This window comes from Panthera onca, chromosome F1 (assembly GCF_046562875.1).
Source record: "Panthera onca isolate mPanOnc1 chromosome F1, mPanOnc1 haplotype 2, whole genome shotgun sequence".
NCBI classification, from domain to species: Eukaryota; Metazoa; Chordata; class Mammalia; order Carnivora; family Felidae; genus Panthera; species Panthera onca.
In genome coordinates, this window is record NC_138355.1 from 60,096,845 (window position 1) to 60,112,871 (window position 16,027).

Below are 16,027 nucleotides of genomic sequence, written 5' to 3' on the forward strand. Positions count from 1 at the left end.
GCTGATGTGTGTGTTTTGTGAAGACAAAGGGGGTTGAGCAGGACTGTTTACTGCTAGGAGGCCAAGATCATGGACCCAAGTAATCTGGGTGGACAAGTCCCAGGAAAACAGATCAAGGTCACATGCTTGGGAAAACATCCATTGTCAGAGACATCAAACCAAGAGGAATAGAGCTAGAGCCTGAATTAAAAGAAGAGCCAGGGTGTGGGTTGACCTGAAAGAAAGATAGTTGGGTTCTTTAGATGGGTGCTCAGTGTTTTGTTTTAGATAGCCGTACCCCTGCCTTTTGTGGGCCATTTGCAAAGGGCAGCCGTTCTCCACTGCTTCTGACAGGTGACTTAATGTGGAGTGCCAAAGGTCTCTGGCAGTTCAAGGGAAGCATCAGCAGCCAGAAATGTCCTAGATAAGGGAGCAAGGCCCTTGGAGAAGCCATCACTTTTTTTGGACCAGAACCACTCTTTTATATTAAAAAAAAAATACACAAAAGAGCTTCTGGTAAAAAGCAATGGTGTCTCCACCCACAACCCTACTTTCCAGAAGCAAGCTCTTTTAGTTCTTTGGAAAAATCCAAACATCTAAATAATATGTGTTTATACTCCTTTTTCTTGATTTATCTACATATTCTGTCTATTGGCTCCTTAATATGAAAGTTGAATATTTAACTCACTAACATTCTATTTTCTCTCCTTGTCTACCTATCCACATTTGATTGTCTTATTATTTTTATTCCTTTATTGTTTGCTTTCAAATTTTTTAATGTTTATTTATTTTTGAGAGAGAGAGAGAGAGAGAGAGAGAGAGAATGAGTGGGGGAGGGGCAGAAAGAGAGACACACACAGAATCCAAAGCAAGCTCCAGGCTCTGAGCTGTTAGCACAGAGCCCTACGCGGGGCTTGAACTTGTGAACCAAGAGATCATGACCTGAGCCGAAATTGGATGCTTAACTGACTGAGCCACCCAGGCGCCCCTGGTTACTTGCAAATGAGACTCTGTAATCTAAAATTTCTATTTCTTGGTATGTCAATTTGATTCTCCATTTCATGAAATGAAGGTATTTTCTTTATGTTTTGTTATTTTTTTCTCTCTCTTTATTTCATCCCACATTCTGGCCAAGCCTTTCTACTTTGACATTGGGTCAAGTTTGTTAGTATTTACTTTTACTTCCATCACAACAACCAAGTCCTCTGTGTTGAGTCCATAGTTGACTCTAAAAGTTAAAAATCAATACATGCTTAACATTGCGTTGATTGCCCTAGTCTATGCTGAAGTCTAGGATTACCTTCCTTTCTGGGAGCCCAGTGGAAAGATCCAGGAGCTGATTAAAATAAACTGTTCCTAGCTTCAAGGTCAAATGGGTATTCCTTTTTACACTGCACCAGCTGCCCCAAATCTCAAGATGTTTTGTGTGCTTTATATGTGATGTACGTCTTTCTTGGATAGCTTTCTGTTTTTCCTGGAGTTGCTAATTTTCTGTTCCCTTTCTCATAATTTATCATCTCTTCAAGTGTTTCTTGTCTTTAACTCATTTTCTCTACTCTATAGCATGTTTTCTCAGAGACCCTCCTTCTCCCAGAATCCTTGGTCCAGCTTCACAGCTGATATCCAAGAATTCTCCTCCGCATTCCTGAGTTGGAGCATTTGGACGTCCTCTCTTTCTTGGTTTACCTCTTATTTGCTGTGTATGTCATCAAGTAGTATCCTAAGAAGGGATGAAGTTTTTATCTTTGAAAATCCTTTATTCTGCCCTCACACTTACTACGTAATATACCGTGTATAGAACGGTTAAAAATAATTCTAGGTTAAAAACAATTTTGAAGACAAATTATTTGAAAGTCTGATGATGCTGAAGAATCTTGACGGCCAACTAATCTTATTCTTTTTGAAATGTCTTGTTTTATTTTCTGAGAGCTTTAATCTCTCTCTTTTGTCTTTGGTGTCCTAAAATTTCATACCAATGGGTTGAGGTGGGAGGATTTTTGTTGTTCCCTTTAGCTGAGCTGGCATTCAGTGGGCCTTTTCCCTCTGAAGAGTCAAGTCTTTAACTTCAGAAATGTCCAACTTATTTCTCCTTTAACGATATCCTTTCCTTCATTTACTCTGTCCATTCTCTCCTAAGATTATTAGTCTGTCATCAAATCAGATCTTTTACATCATCCTTTAGCTATTCTGATTTTCTTGATTTTATTTGAAGTTCTTATATTGACATTTTTTAAATTTTAATTTTAATTTTTTGAGAGAGAGAGTGTACTCAAGCAGGAGAGGGGCAGAGAGGCAGAGGAAGAGACAATTCCAAGCAGGCTTTGCACTGTCAGCACAGAGCCCGATGAGGGACTCGAACTCACAAACCGTGAGATCGTGATCTGAACCAAAGCTGGACGCTTAACCGACTGAGCCACCCAGGTGCCCAACAAATTTCTTTATATTTGCTGTTTATCATATCATTGGATTACTTTGTAGCTATTTCATAGCATCTTTGCAAAGTTCTCGAACTATGTTAAGTAGAAGATTTCTTTTCAAATTTCTCAGACTAGAAGATTTTAGTTGTTAATTCTTTTCCATTCTGTGAATTATCTGTGTTATCTCCAGGGTCTGTTTTTGAATGTGTTTATTTTGGCCATCTGCATCCATGTTGCCTTCTCATATCATACACACGAGATAAAACTGATGTCCTCATTCCTTTCTGTTGAAGAAAGAAGGGTCAGCGCTGATTAGCTGGTGCCTGGTTCCAATGGTTGTTACAGAGATTCTGGCTTGGAGCTTGGCGTAGCGTAGAGCAAGGCATAAAGACTAGACAGCTTGTCCTTTTTAAGACAAATAGGATTGCACTTAGCTCTCATGCTGCAGGCCCCATAGCCATCCCAGATGCCAATCCCCACTCCAGAAACTTCAGCTGAACTTTGTGATGTGGGGTTGTGCCTAGTTGGAAATACTGGCCGTCCATTTATGCCCTTGATTATCATTTTACTTGTCTCTCTGCCCTCTGACCCTGTGGCCGGATGCTCCCCCCGCAGGGGTCTAGTAGCAAGATTGGTCCCCACCTCTCTGAAACCCTCTCGAAATAAATTCTCAGTGGTATTTTTCTTCTTCTTTTGTCTGTCCTCTATTCCCCATCTTCTAGAAACTAGCTGAAATTTGCCTTTTGCCCACCCTTTCATATCTTTACCTATTATGAGTGTATTCGTTTTTTTGTACTTCCAAGATTTCATTTCAGTGAGTTCTTGGGAAGTAAATACGTGTGGCAGGTCTGCCGTCACAAAATGGAAAGCAGGCTGGTAGTCACAGATTTAGAAACCTCTTAATAGAGGCATTCGGAGGGCCTGGGTGCCTCAGTTGGTTAAGCATCCGGCTCTTGGTCTCAGCTCGGGTCATAATCTCACGGTTCATGAGATTGAGCCCCAGTTGGGCTCTGCACTGAAAATGCGGAATCTTCTTGGGATTCTGTCTCCCTCTCTGTCTGCCCCTCTCCCGCTCGCTATCTCTCAAAATAAATAAATTTTTAAAAATAGTTTAAAAAGGGGCACCTGTGTGGCTCAGTCAGTTGAGCGTCCGACTTCGGCTCCGCTCATGATCTCGTGGTTCGTGGGTTCGAGCACCACGTCAGGCTCTGTGCTGATGGGTCAGAGCCTGGAGCCCGCTTCAGATTCCACGAGACACAGAATCTCTGCCCCTCTCCCATTCACGCTCTGTCTCTGTCTCTCTCTCTCAAAAAGAAATAAACATTTAGAAAATAGTTAAAAAAAAACAAAACAGAGGAATTATGCTTCTTAGTGGCCAGACTATCCTAGGAAACTCTTAGGGGTTTGAATAGTATTAATTCATTCAATAGATAATTAATGGGCATTTCCTGTACATTGGGCATGAGGCAAAGCACTGGGCCCACAGCACTGAAAGAGATGTGGTACCTCCTCCAAGGAGCTTATGCTCTGATCAGGGAGACCGATACATGCAAATTATGACACAGGGGACACGTTCTGTAACAAGGTGCGTGTAGCTGCCGGGATGGCCTTGTAACGGGAGGACCTACTGAGTTTTGAGAGGGGCCACAACAGATTTCTCAGGGAAGTTATTCTTTCAGAGGGTCTGTCCTTCCCAGAATTATGTACCTTTTAGTCCACAGAGCTCTCCAAGGAAAAGTTAGCCTATTACTTCCCCTGCCCTGCCTGCCCACAGGCGCTGCCCTCACTCTGGAGGCATAGAACCACACCGTGCCCCTGAGCCCTTGGTCCCCGGCGATGTGACACCTAGAACCAAGCAATTTTACGGTTAGAATCAAAGTACAGAGTGCGAAGTACGACGTGTGTGAAGAGTTCATAATGAAAAGCAGCAGTCCCCTGCCCGCCCTTCCTTGCTGCCCCCCTTCCTGGAGGCTTTTGATTTTCTCGTGTGCTGCCTCTGGTATTTACTTCTATATTTTCAAGCAGCAGGTTTTTACTGCTACTCCTTCTCGATCCATGTTGGACGTTGTGTATTCACTTCCTTTTATGGCAGGTGAGACTACAGACCGGATGCAGGACCACCTCCATTTTACCTCCCCCACCACCCATCCTTTAAAAAAGGCGGTATCACCATTTTATTAAATCAATTACATTGGTGTTGTTATGACTCTGTAAGATTTCACTGGCAGTCAAATTGTGTACCATAATTACATTTGCTTTTTGGCTTCCTGCTGTTAAATGCGTCTTTCTGTTCTTTCATTTCCTTAGTTTCCCAGGTGTCTGGCTTGATTTTTCCACGTGTTTCTTTCAATCTGGAAGAGGAGGTCCATATCAGTGGTTAAAACCACAGGTCCTCAATAAGCATCATCATTTTTATTATTTCTCATTATCCTATGATAATGTTTTTATGAACAGTGAAACATATTCAAGAATCTAGAAATAGTACACTTTTCCTGGAGACCTCTATTCTGGAGGATTTTGCCCTCCTGTTCCCATCCACCTTATTTTCTAGTATTTTCCAGAAAATTCCCTTCATCTTCTACTTTCCTCCTTCTGCTTCCCTGTGATGGAGTTTCTATTTCATGGTTTCTAGTCTCTCTGTTCCCCAGCAGACTCTCTTGTCTTTCTGGAGCATACCTTCCAGAAGCTTCTTCCCAAGAAAGGACTTATGGGAGATAAAGTTTAAAAATCCTTGTATGATACTGGCGCCTAGGGGTGGCTCAGTCAGTTGAGCGTCTGACTCTTAATTTCGGCTCGGGTCATGATCCCAGGATCGTGAGATTGAGCCCCACATCAGGCTCCGTGCTGGGGCCTGCTTGGGAGTTTCTCTCTCCCTCCCTCTGCCCTTTCCCCATGTGTGCTCTCTGTCTTTCTCTCTCTTAAAAAAAAAAGTCTTTATATTAATTGTTAAGTGATAGCTTGATTCGAATGATAGAGTGTTATTTTGACAGCCATTTGCTTTTAGAAATTTGAAGGCATTTTTCCATTTCTATTAAAAAATTTTTTTTAATGTTTTATTTATTTTTGAGACAGAGACAGAGCATGAGTGGGGGAGGGGCAGAGAGAGAGAGAGAGGGAGGGAGACACAGAATCTGAAGCAGGCTCCAGGCTCTGAGCTGTCAGCACTGAGCCTGACACAGGGCTCGAACTCATGAACTGGGAGATCATGACCTGAGCTGAAGTCAGACCCTTAACTGACTGAGCCACCCAGGTGCCCCATCAATTAATTTCTTTCTTTCTTTCTTTCTTTCTTTCTTTCTTTCTTTCTTTCTTTCTTCCTTCTATTGTGGTAAAATATACAAAACGTGAGATTTTACCATTTTAAGTGTACAAGTCAGTAGCATTAAGTCCATCCACATTGTTGTGCAGCCATCAACATCCATCCATTTCCAGCACTCTTCCATCCCAAACGGAAACTCTACCTGTAATCCAATAGCTTCCCATTCCCCTCTCTCCTCAGCTCCTGGTAACCACTATTCCCTTTCCTGTTTCTATGAATTTATCCATTCCAGATACTTCCTACAAATGGAATCGTGTGACACTTGCCCTTTTGTGCCTGTCTAACTTCACTTAGCATAATGTTTCCAACATTCATCCATGAAGTAGCATACATCAGAACGTCATTCCTTTTTTAAGCTGAGTAATACTCCGTTATATCTATATTTATCCACTTATTTGTCAATGGACATTTGGGCTGCCTCCACCTTTTGGCTACTATAAATAAGGCTATGAACATTGGTGTACTAATATCTGTTTAAGTTCCAGTTTTAATTCTAGAAGTGAAATTGCCGGTTCATGTTAACTCTACGTTAAATTCTTTGAGGAACACCAAACTGTTTGCCACAATGGCTATACCATTTTACGTTCCCACCAGCAACGCATGAAGATTCCAGTTTCTCCATATCCTCACAATCATTTGTTATTTTCCACTTACAAAAAAAAAAATACGTACATCAAAACCACAATGAGATGTCACTTTAGACACACTGATGGCTGATATATGTTAATATATTAGTATAAATATATTATTTATGCTAGTATAAAATATATCTCAATGTGGCTTTGAGATGCATTTCCCCAATGACAAATAACATTGAACATCTCTGCATGTGCTTATTGGTCATCTGTACATCTTCTTTGGAGAAATGTCTATTCTAGCCCATTGCCTAGTTTTTAATCAGGCTGTTTTTTGTTGGTGAGTTATAGGAGTTCTTCATATATTGTGAATATTAATCTCTTATCAGATATATGATTTGCGAATATTTTCTCCCCTTTTCTTGCTTGTCTTCTTGCTCTCTTGATAGTATCATTTGCACAAAAGTTTTTAATTTTACTGACATCTAATTTGTCCACTTTTGTTGTTGCCTGTGCCCTCAGTTTCCTGCCCATGAAATCATTGCCAAATCTCATGTTATGAAGATTATCCCCTGTGTTTCCTTCTAAAAATTTTTAAAGGTTAGCTCTTAAATTTAAGTCTTTGGTCCATTTAGCATTTACTTTGTATATGGTGTAAAGGAAGGATCTGTCTTCATTCTTTTCTTTCTTTCTTTCTTTCTTTCTTTCTTTTTTTTTAAGATTTTATTTTTAAGTAATCTCCACACCCAACACAGGGCTTGAACTCACAACCCCAAGATCAAGAGTCACTCACTATCGACTGAGCCATCCAGCCACCCTGGGTCTGTCTTCATACTTTCACATATAAATACCCAGTTTTCCCACCATCATTGTTGAAAAGATTTTCATTTCCTCCATTGAATGGTCTCGACATCCTTGTCAAAAATCAGTTGACCATATATGCCCCATTGCCTTTTAACTACCAACATTGCCATTGAGAAGCTTGGTGCCATCCTGATTCCTGGTTCTTTGGAAGTGAACAATCTTTTAATTTTGTGGAGATTCTAACCTTAGTATTGGGAAATTTCATGATAATGTATCCTTATGTGTCTTTTTGTCATTCATTTTTACAGGTACTTGGTGGGGTCTGTTTTAGGAAATTGTTCTGGAAGCTATTTCCTTGATAACTTCCTCCCTTCCATTTTATCCATTTTTTCTTTGTAACTTCTGGTGCTATGTTTCTTTTCTCTACTATTTTTCTTCCCTTTTCCCTTTTCTGATTTACCTTAAGCAAGACTTCTTCAATTAATGTCATTCAACTTTTCTATTGGATTTTTAAAAAAAAAATAGGCTCATGTTTACTTTTAAAGAACTTTGGGTAATTTTCTGATTGTTTCTTAACATTGTATTCTTGTTTTAGCAAAGTAATATATTCTTTTATTTTTTAGATAGTATTTGACATTTTCTTCTGTTCCCTTCAGAGTTTATACGTGTTTCTTCTATCTATTTGTTTATTTTGTGTTCTCTCTTTCATGTTGGAGATTTTTTCCTCAAATATGTGGTGATCCTTGCTATTTACAAGTAAGGTACTAAAATATTGCTTGAAAATTCTATTGTGGGAGTAACGATTGTTTTTCCATGGGCTTCATTTTAGCATGATCAAATGGAGCTGTCTTTTTTGTTGCAGGAAATCCAGTCATCATACGGTCTTTTAATTATTTTCCCTCCTCATCTAAACCACAAGCTCCGGGAGTCCAGAGACCTTGTTTTATAAATGGTTTTATTCCCTTCAATGCCTATCATTATGTTTCAGTAAGGGATTAATATTTATTGATTGGTGATACTGCAATGATAGAAAAAAGAAGCATACACTTGAATCAAACAATATTTTTATCAAGACAAGAAATGTTACAGTCTTCTTCCTCTCTGACACCCCAAATTGATTGGTAATTTTTCAGGTGTAGCCCTAGTCTAAAATACGTATATATTTACACTAAAGGCCCACGTCTATATTTCTGAGTTCTGCCTTCAAGGCTGGGGCCAAAAGTGGACAGGAGCTGTGGTCTGAGGGAGAGAGCCAACAGTCAGTGACTGAATTCACCCAGGGGCATAAAAGGCTATTCTTGGTCCAGGAAATACCGAGATTTCATAGGAGGTGGTGGAGGAGGGAGTGAGATGGGTGAGGAGGCCCAGGGCGAGTTGCTCAGAGAACGAAGCAGAGCTGTGAGGGTGAAGGCAAACAACCCGGCATCAGGTACACAGTTCCAAAGGTAAATATGGGAAAAAACAAAAACAAAACCAGAAATAAGTCGTGGCCTGAAGAAAATGAGAGGCTGGGGAGGCGGTCTCTGGTTAAAAAATTAGAGTGGTTCTGTGGGCAACCATTTTCGTCTTTACTGTCCTTTGTTCTAATTATGTTCCGTGGGACCCCATCCTCATGAGATGATCCTGAGCAAAATACAGACTGTAGAAAAAAGTGATTCTAAGGTCAGAGGTCATCCCTCTGGGAGATCTTTGTGTTGTCCTTTGTTCTAGCAACTGAACTGGTATTCTAACTAATACGGTGTTACTCTGGGACGTGGCTCCCGACATCGTGAAAGATGCACTCAAGAGGAAAAGGGCCCAAACTGGCCTCCGACCATGCAAACAGCAGACCAATAATTATTGATCTGCCTCTTGGTACATCCTGTAGGTTCTGCTAGGCGGGGGCGGGGAGCAGCCCAGAGATGATTCCAGGTGCCCTGCGATGATGGTCCAGTCCCGCGGAGCTCCTTTCCCCTTAACTGACATTACACATCTCCAAAGAGGAGGCTTTCAATACAAAATTGGAGCATGACATTAATTTCGAAGCGATGTCTCTCAGACACGGATCCTGCTTCTCCCCTCACCCCGCTGTCACCCCTACTGTTTGTCCTCCTCTTTCTCTGCTTGTATTTGCAGCTCACATTGAGATCCATTTCTAGATCTAGGACCTTAGGCTCCCCTCTCAAGTGATTTGGCCAGTTCATTTTAGTTCCACCTCCTGCCCCAGTTCTGCCTTTAGAAAGGTAACTTTGCTCATGTGCAGAGGTTGCCACTTTTTCTTCTTAGGGCATATACTTTGATTACTGTTAAGGAAAAAATATATTAATGGAAGAGCCTCAAACTCTTCATGAATGAAGAAAAAATACCTGCTTAAAACTCCTGTATGAGGGGCGCCTGGGTGGCTCAGTCAGTTAAGCGTCCGAGTTAGCTCAGGTCATGATCTCGCGGTCCGTGAGTTCGAGCCCCGCGTCGGGCTCTGTGCTGACAGCTCAGAGCCTGGAGCCTGTTTCAGATTCTGTGTCTCCCTCTCTCTCTGACCCTCCCCCGTTCATGCTCTGTCTCTCTCTGTCTCAAAAATAAATAAACGCTAAAAAAAATTTAAAAAAAACAACAACAAAACTCCTGTATGATAAAACAGACTTTAAAAGAATGATTGTTTGGGATTAAAAAGAAAAGATGTTGTAGATTAGGTATAGGATGAAGCACAAACTAGGTAATGGAACAATATCTTTCTATTCCTTTAAAAAAATGGATGGATCATTTGTTCTGTAAATACACGTTAGCCAAGAAGCTATCATTTTTTGAGCATGTTGCTAATGTGGAAACAGCGACAAAGGTCGATGAGATATAGTTCCTGTTCTTGAAAAGCCTAGAACTGAGTCAGGGTGAAAGGCATGAAACTAAGATACTATACAATACAATGGAATGCTATAAATCCAGTGACCTCATGAACTTGAATTTCCTAAATGGTATCCATTTAAAATACTCTGTTCCCCAGATTTCTGGTCAAAATATATACACTAATTCCTACTTTGGAAGGATGATCTCTGGCTCTAAGATTATGTACAAAGTACTTTGTGAACTCCAATGAGGAAATAGTTCATTTGGCAAGGAGAACCAGGTGAGGCTTCAAGGACAATGTTATATTTAAGTCTGGCCTAGAAGAGTAAAGAACTTGACAAGCAGATGGGGTGTGGCAGGAAGAAGGAAATGCAAGAGTAAAGATTCTTAGAAGAGCTTTCCAAAAATTAATTGCATCCCATTAGTAGTTTTCTTCCTGTCCATAGGTGATCCACTTATTTTCCTGGAGCCTCACAGCATCCTGATGAGTTATTTTGATATAGTGTGATCCCTAAAGCTTAGATACCCCATGTAAAGGAATCCTTGAGGCCATGGAATTTCTGGAACCTTGGAATTTCTCTGGGTTCTGCCTCTTACCTGTGATATTATCTGCCTGAGTAACCCCAGTTTCCATGTTTGGCTTCTATGTCTCCGCCCATCCTTGTGGATGGACATGTTAGTGCTGTCTTTGACAGTCCCTTGGTCCTCTGCTCTGTAGCTGTCAAATCACACCTTCTTCATGCCGCCTCTATCTCTGCAAGCAGTTTGCTGTGGGTAGACAGTACAGAGAAGTAGAAATGGACAGATAGGCAGGGTTCGATTCTGCGTGCGTGGCCTCGTCCGCCTTGCCGTAGACTTCGCGTCTTATTTTACAGGCAATGAATGGACATTGGAAAAGTGACCTAGTAAGATTGCTCAGGGAACATGGAGTTAGAATGGGTGGCAACAATTTTGTGGTCAGAGGGGATTAGTAGCCCGGGGCTCTGCACCACAGCGGAGGCGTGCACTGCAGGAGAGCAGGTCCTTGTACTAGCATGAAGCACCCCTCCACCCTGCTCACGTGCTTGGCGGAAGCTGCTGGTTCCTCACTCTAGGCTGCCAATCCCCCTTCTCTTCTCCTGTCTTATGGTAAATGTGGTATGAAGCAATTAGTTGTACTATTCCGGTATTCCCTTCCTGAAATCACTTCACTTGAGAGTCCTCGGGCTCTTCAGAACTTCTTTATTGGTAATCTTCGAACTTAACCTGTCTTTCCCGTCCTTTCTGCCATTTCTCTCGCTGCTTCCTGACACAGAGTCTGCATTCCAGCCAGACTGAACTATTAGCCGTTCCTGTAGATGCTCTGGTTTCTAGGCGCTTGCTTTTGCTTACTCCCTCCTGCAGTCTGAAATGCCCTGCCTTTCTTCCTGTTTGTTGAAATCCTATCCATCCTTGGGAACTTAGCTCCAGGGTGACTTCCTGCCTTAAGCCTTTTCTGAATCCCTGCAATCGTTGTGATCTCTTTCTCCACTGCACCTACGACCCTTCTCAACCTCTGCCTTGCATGGCTGTTTCTGTCTATAGGTCTGTGGGTTGGCCTCCAGCAAGGACAAGAAACTTCACTGTTGACCTTGCCAACAATGTGTCTGGCCCTGGCAGGCCCTCTTCTGTAGGGATCTGTGAGTCTGTTTAAAATGATACGAACTGTTCTCATCAGGCTGCTGGGAACTTGCATCTGAACAAAATAAGAAGATACTGAGGGGGTGCATGGCTGGCTCAGTAGGTGGAGTGTGTGACTCTTGATCTCAGGGTTGTAGGCTTGGGTCCCACATTGGGTGTGGAGATCACTTAAAAATAAAACCTCAAAGGGGTGCCTGGGTGGCTTTGTCGGTTAAGGTCCGACTCCAGCTCAGTTCGTGATCTCACGGTTCATGAGTTCGAGCCCCACATTGGCTCTGGGCTGACAGCTCTTTGGAATCTGTGTCTCCCTCCCTTTCTGCTCCTCTCCCGCTCACACTCTGTCTCTCTCTGTCTCTCAAAAAATAAATAAACGTTAAAAAAAAAACGAAATAAAACCTTAAAAACTGATGCTGATAGAGGGGCACCTATGTGGCTCAGTCGCTTAAGCATCCAACTTCGGCTCAGTTCGTGATCTCACGGTCCATGGGTTCCAGCCCCACATCAGGCTCTGTGCTGACAGCTCGGAGCCTGGAGCCTGCTTCAAATTCTGCGTCTCCCCCTCTCTCTCTGCCCCTCCCCTGCTTACGCTCTGTCTCTGTCTCAAAAATAAATAAACATTTAAAAAAAATTTTTTTAAATGATGCTGATAGAAGACAGTTAACAACAGTATTGACGATCATTTGCAATAAAACTTTTCCAAACCAACTATACGTATATTTTTTATGTATAGATGTAAATATGTATGTGTATTTTTTTAAAATTTTTTTTAGTTTTTATTTATTTATTTTGAGAGAGAGAGCATGAGCAGGAGAGGGGCAGAGAGAGAGGGAGAGAGAGAAAATCCCGAACAGGCTCCTGCTGTCAGCAAGGAGCCCGACACAGGGCTCAGTCTCAGGAACCATGAGATCATGACCTGAGCTGAGATAAAGAGCTGTAGGCTTAACTGACAGAGCCACCCAGGTGCCCCCAAGATTTTGATTTTAAATTATCTCTACACCCAGCAAGGGGCTCAAACTCACAACCCCGAGATCAAGAGTCGCACACTCTACCGAGTGACCCAGCTAGGCACCCCTATGTGTATATATCTCTTTTTAATGAGAAAAATAGTCCTTAGTCAGAGGTAGCAAAGACTCTCTTTGATTTGGAAAAGGCAAGGGACAGCTTTTATTTTCATGAAAAAGAGAATCAGGTAGTAAGTGAACTAACTGACCGATTCCTGCCTGAGTCACGAGACGGTAAGCGAAGGTGGCGTCACAGTGTCACAGAAAGGGTGTAGGAAACTTAGTAGACCTAAGCGGATGAAACAAAAGTCGAATAGACTTACATCGTTCTATTGCCAACTCTGGCCCCACGGAAATTCTCTGGGAGTAGCTTACAGAGCCCGTTCAGCTCTACTTCTCGATTTTCTAACACGATCGGTTGTGGTCCTTGAGGATCTGGTGCCTGTGTCAGCAGAATCTGGGGACTCTCGTGAAACCTATCAGCTGAGTTGTGCAGACCAGCCAGAAGTCTCTTACACCTTCCAAATGCAAAGATATTGCGGCAGTGGCTTTCCAGTGTGACCTAGCTCCAAATCCCTCTTTGGTTTGCTCTTACTCCTGCTTAGAACTCAAAGAAAGACGGGGCGCCCGGGTGGCTCAGTCGGTTGAGCCTCCGACTTCAGCTCAGGTCAGGATCTTGCGGTTTGCGAGTTTGAGCCCCGCGTTGGGCTCTGCGCTGACAGCTCAGAGCCTGGAGCCTATTTCAGATTCTGTGTCCCCCTCTCTCTCTCTGCCCCACCCCTCCTTGTGCTCTGTCTTTCAAAAATGAATAAACATAAAAAAAAAGAAAAAAAAAGAACTCAAAGGAAGGCACTTTTGACCTCTACTTCCTCCAAACTTCTTGCCTTTTGACACCTTTTGAGGAAATGACATCTTTCCTTACAAAACCTGACATGTTTACCTCTGCAAACTCTTCATGAGCAATCCGGATCTGCTGGCTGCAAAGACCCCTATCCTGCATGGTGTGTCCATCTCACTGGAAGCACTGAAGGAAAGGCGGAATCGTATAATCTTCTCTCCCCTGGTCTAGACAACAGGAAGCACCAACTGTTCAGGGAAACCAGCATCATTCCAAGCCAGCGGGTTGACACTGCTCTTGGGGGTCAGAATAGATTTTTGCTCTGGATGCGGCAGAAGGGAAGAAGACCTAGAAGGGTCATTTGGATGATTCTTTACAGAAGCAGGGGTAAGAGAAGCTGCTGTTTTTGTGAGCTGGGTTCTGCTCATCAAGCTCAGGCTTCACTAGCAGACGGGAGAGTCCTTCCGGCGTCCTGGAGTTTGCAACCAGGAAGTGAATTTTTCCAATATTGAGGCCCAGTGTTTGGATCCTCTTCCTTGGCCACCCAGCGTGCTGTTTGTGATCTGTTTTTCCACCTGGCTGAGGTAGAGATTCGCCTGCAGGAGGTTTATCGGGAATCGCTCTTGGGAATAACACCTGTAAGAGTGTGAGGGAAGCAGGCCTCATCACAGGGAGAAGTGACAGCGTAATGCTGGTGTAACAAAGGTCTCCATCAGTCCCACAGGGAGCTCTGCAACTTGAATGGCCATTCGAAAATGTCCCAGATGAGGCAAGGGGCCGGGTCTTTTGCCCCCAAACTTAGCTCTTGGATACGAGCAACTCCCAAAGAAGGGTTGCAATCTTGGGCAAGGCAGCTAGCTCACTTTGGTTGAGGGCAATTCTTGAAAAGAAAGATCTAGGGACGCCTGGGTGGCTCAGTCGACTGAGCCTCTGACTTCAGGTCAGGTCATGATCTCACAGTTTGTGAGTTCGAGCCCCTGATTGGGCTCTGTGCTGACAGCTCAGAGCCTGGAGTCTGCTTCCGATTCTGTATGTCTCTCTCTCTGCCCCCTCTATGCTCGTGCTCTGTCTCTCTCTCAAAAATAAATAAACATTAAAAATATTTAAAAACAAAAAAAATAAAAAATGTGCATGAGATGAATAAAATGAAAGAGGGCTGACTCACAAACGAATAAAAAATTTTTTAAAAATAAGAAACTCCAACTCCTAATCAACCCCTTCAATAATATCACTCCTAGCAGTGAATACGGTTACAGTATTACAGAATATCCATTTATTCATTTTAAAAATATTTTAAATGGATTATTTCATGCTAGGTTCTGAGCTAGATTCCAAGAAATCAAAAATAATAGTTCCTGCTTTCAAAGGATTCATGGCTAGTGGCGGGGGGCGGGGGGACAGATAACATAAGACCAGGGTGTGGGTGCTCGCTGAGCACACAGAGGGTCCTTTAGTAAATGGTAGAAGGCATGAAAAAAAAAAAAGAGGCCTTCTGCTCTGTATTTCTGTTACCATTGCATTTAACAACAGTTGAAATGGGTTTTTTTCATGTTTGACAGAGTGGTCTAGAATTTAAGCTTACGGATCAGCTAGAGTTCTCGGGTTTTCATTTGAAGAGGAAAAATTGCATTATGGTATAAAAGATAGTTAACCGTCGTCCGTGATTAGGCAGTGCCCCTCTCAGATTGTCCAAGAGTTGGATTAGATACACTGTTAAAATATTTTGGAGCTCTAAGAATTGCTGAAACAGAAACAGTCTTTCCAAGTTTCTACCTTTGTCTTGACTTGTTCTTTTGTACGTACTTTTGCCCTCGGGCTGACGCACGAAGTGACTTCTTTCCGCAGCCAAATTTGTGGTTTAGGTTGAGAGGCAGGTTTCCTGGCTCTGCAGCATTCTGATTTTAGAATTTGCATTTGTTTTCATCTTACTTGGGAAACACTTTATCAAGTTGTCCGTAACACACATCACTTTGCACTGTACTATGTAATTATTTATTGTATTTATTCTTTCATTTATTGTCTCTCTAACCCTGCTAGACTGTAAATACCATAAGAGCAAGGATCTTTGTTTTGTTCATTGGTGTAGGCCTACCGCTTAGGACAGTATCTGGCACATGACTTGTATTTTGTATATACTTGTTGAATGAATGAGAAAATATAAGGGGAAAAGACTTTGCACAGACCATTGATGATTATATGCAAGGAACTATAAATAACTTAATCATCCACACCCCCTAAATCAGTTAAAATATAGTGTTGGGATGTTCACCACTTGGCTGTCCACAGAGTGACCCATCTATAGCTTTTGAACTTCAAGGCTACCCTATAGTACATGTCTTATTGGATTTCTTGTCCAGACTTCCCAGGCCAGATCCATTCCACCATCTATCACGTGGGCCCAGTATGATATGGTTCACTTGACATCACCTGGATCTATTACCGCTTCTCTGAGACTATCAGATACATATTTGGAAAAACAAAGCAAATCAAGTTAGAGAGAGGCTTCTTACGTGTGCACACCCAATAACCACAGGAAAACACCAAACCCCTTCTAGAGGATACATGGTCAGCGACTGGAAAGACTTCTGTTGGTCCAGCTGTAGTTTCCCCTGCTA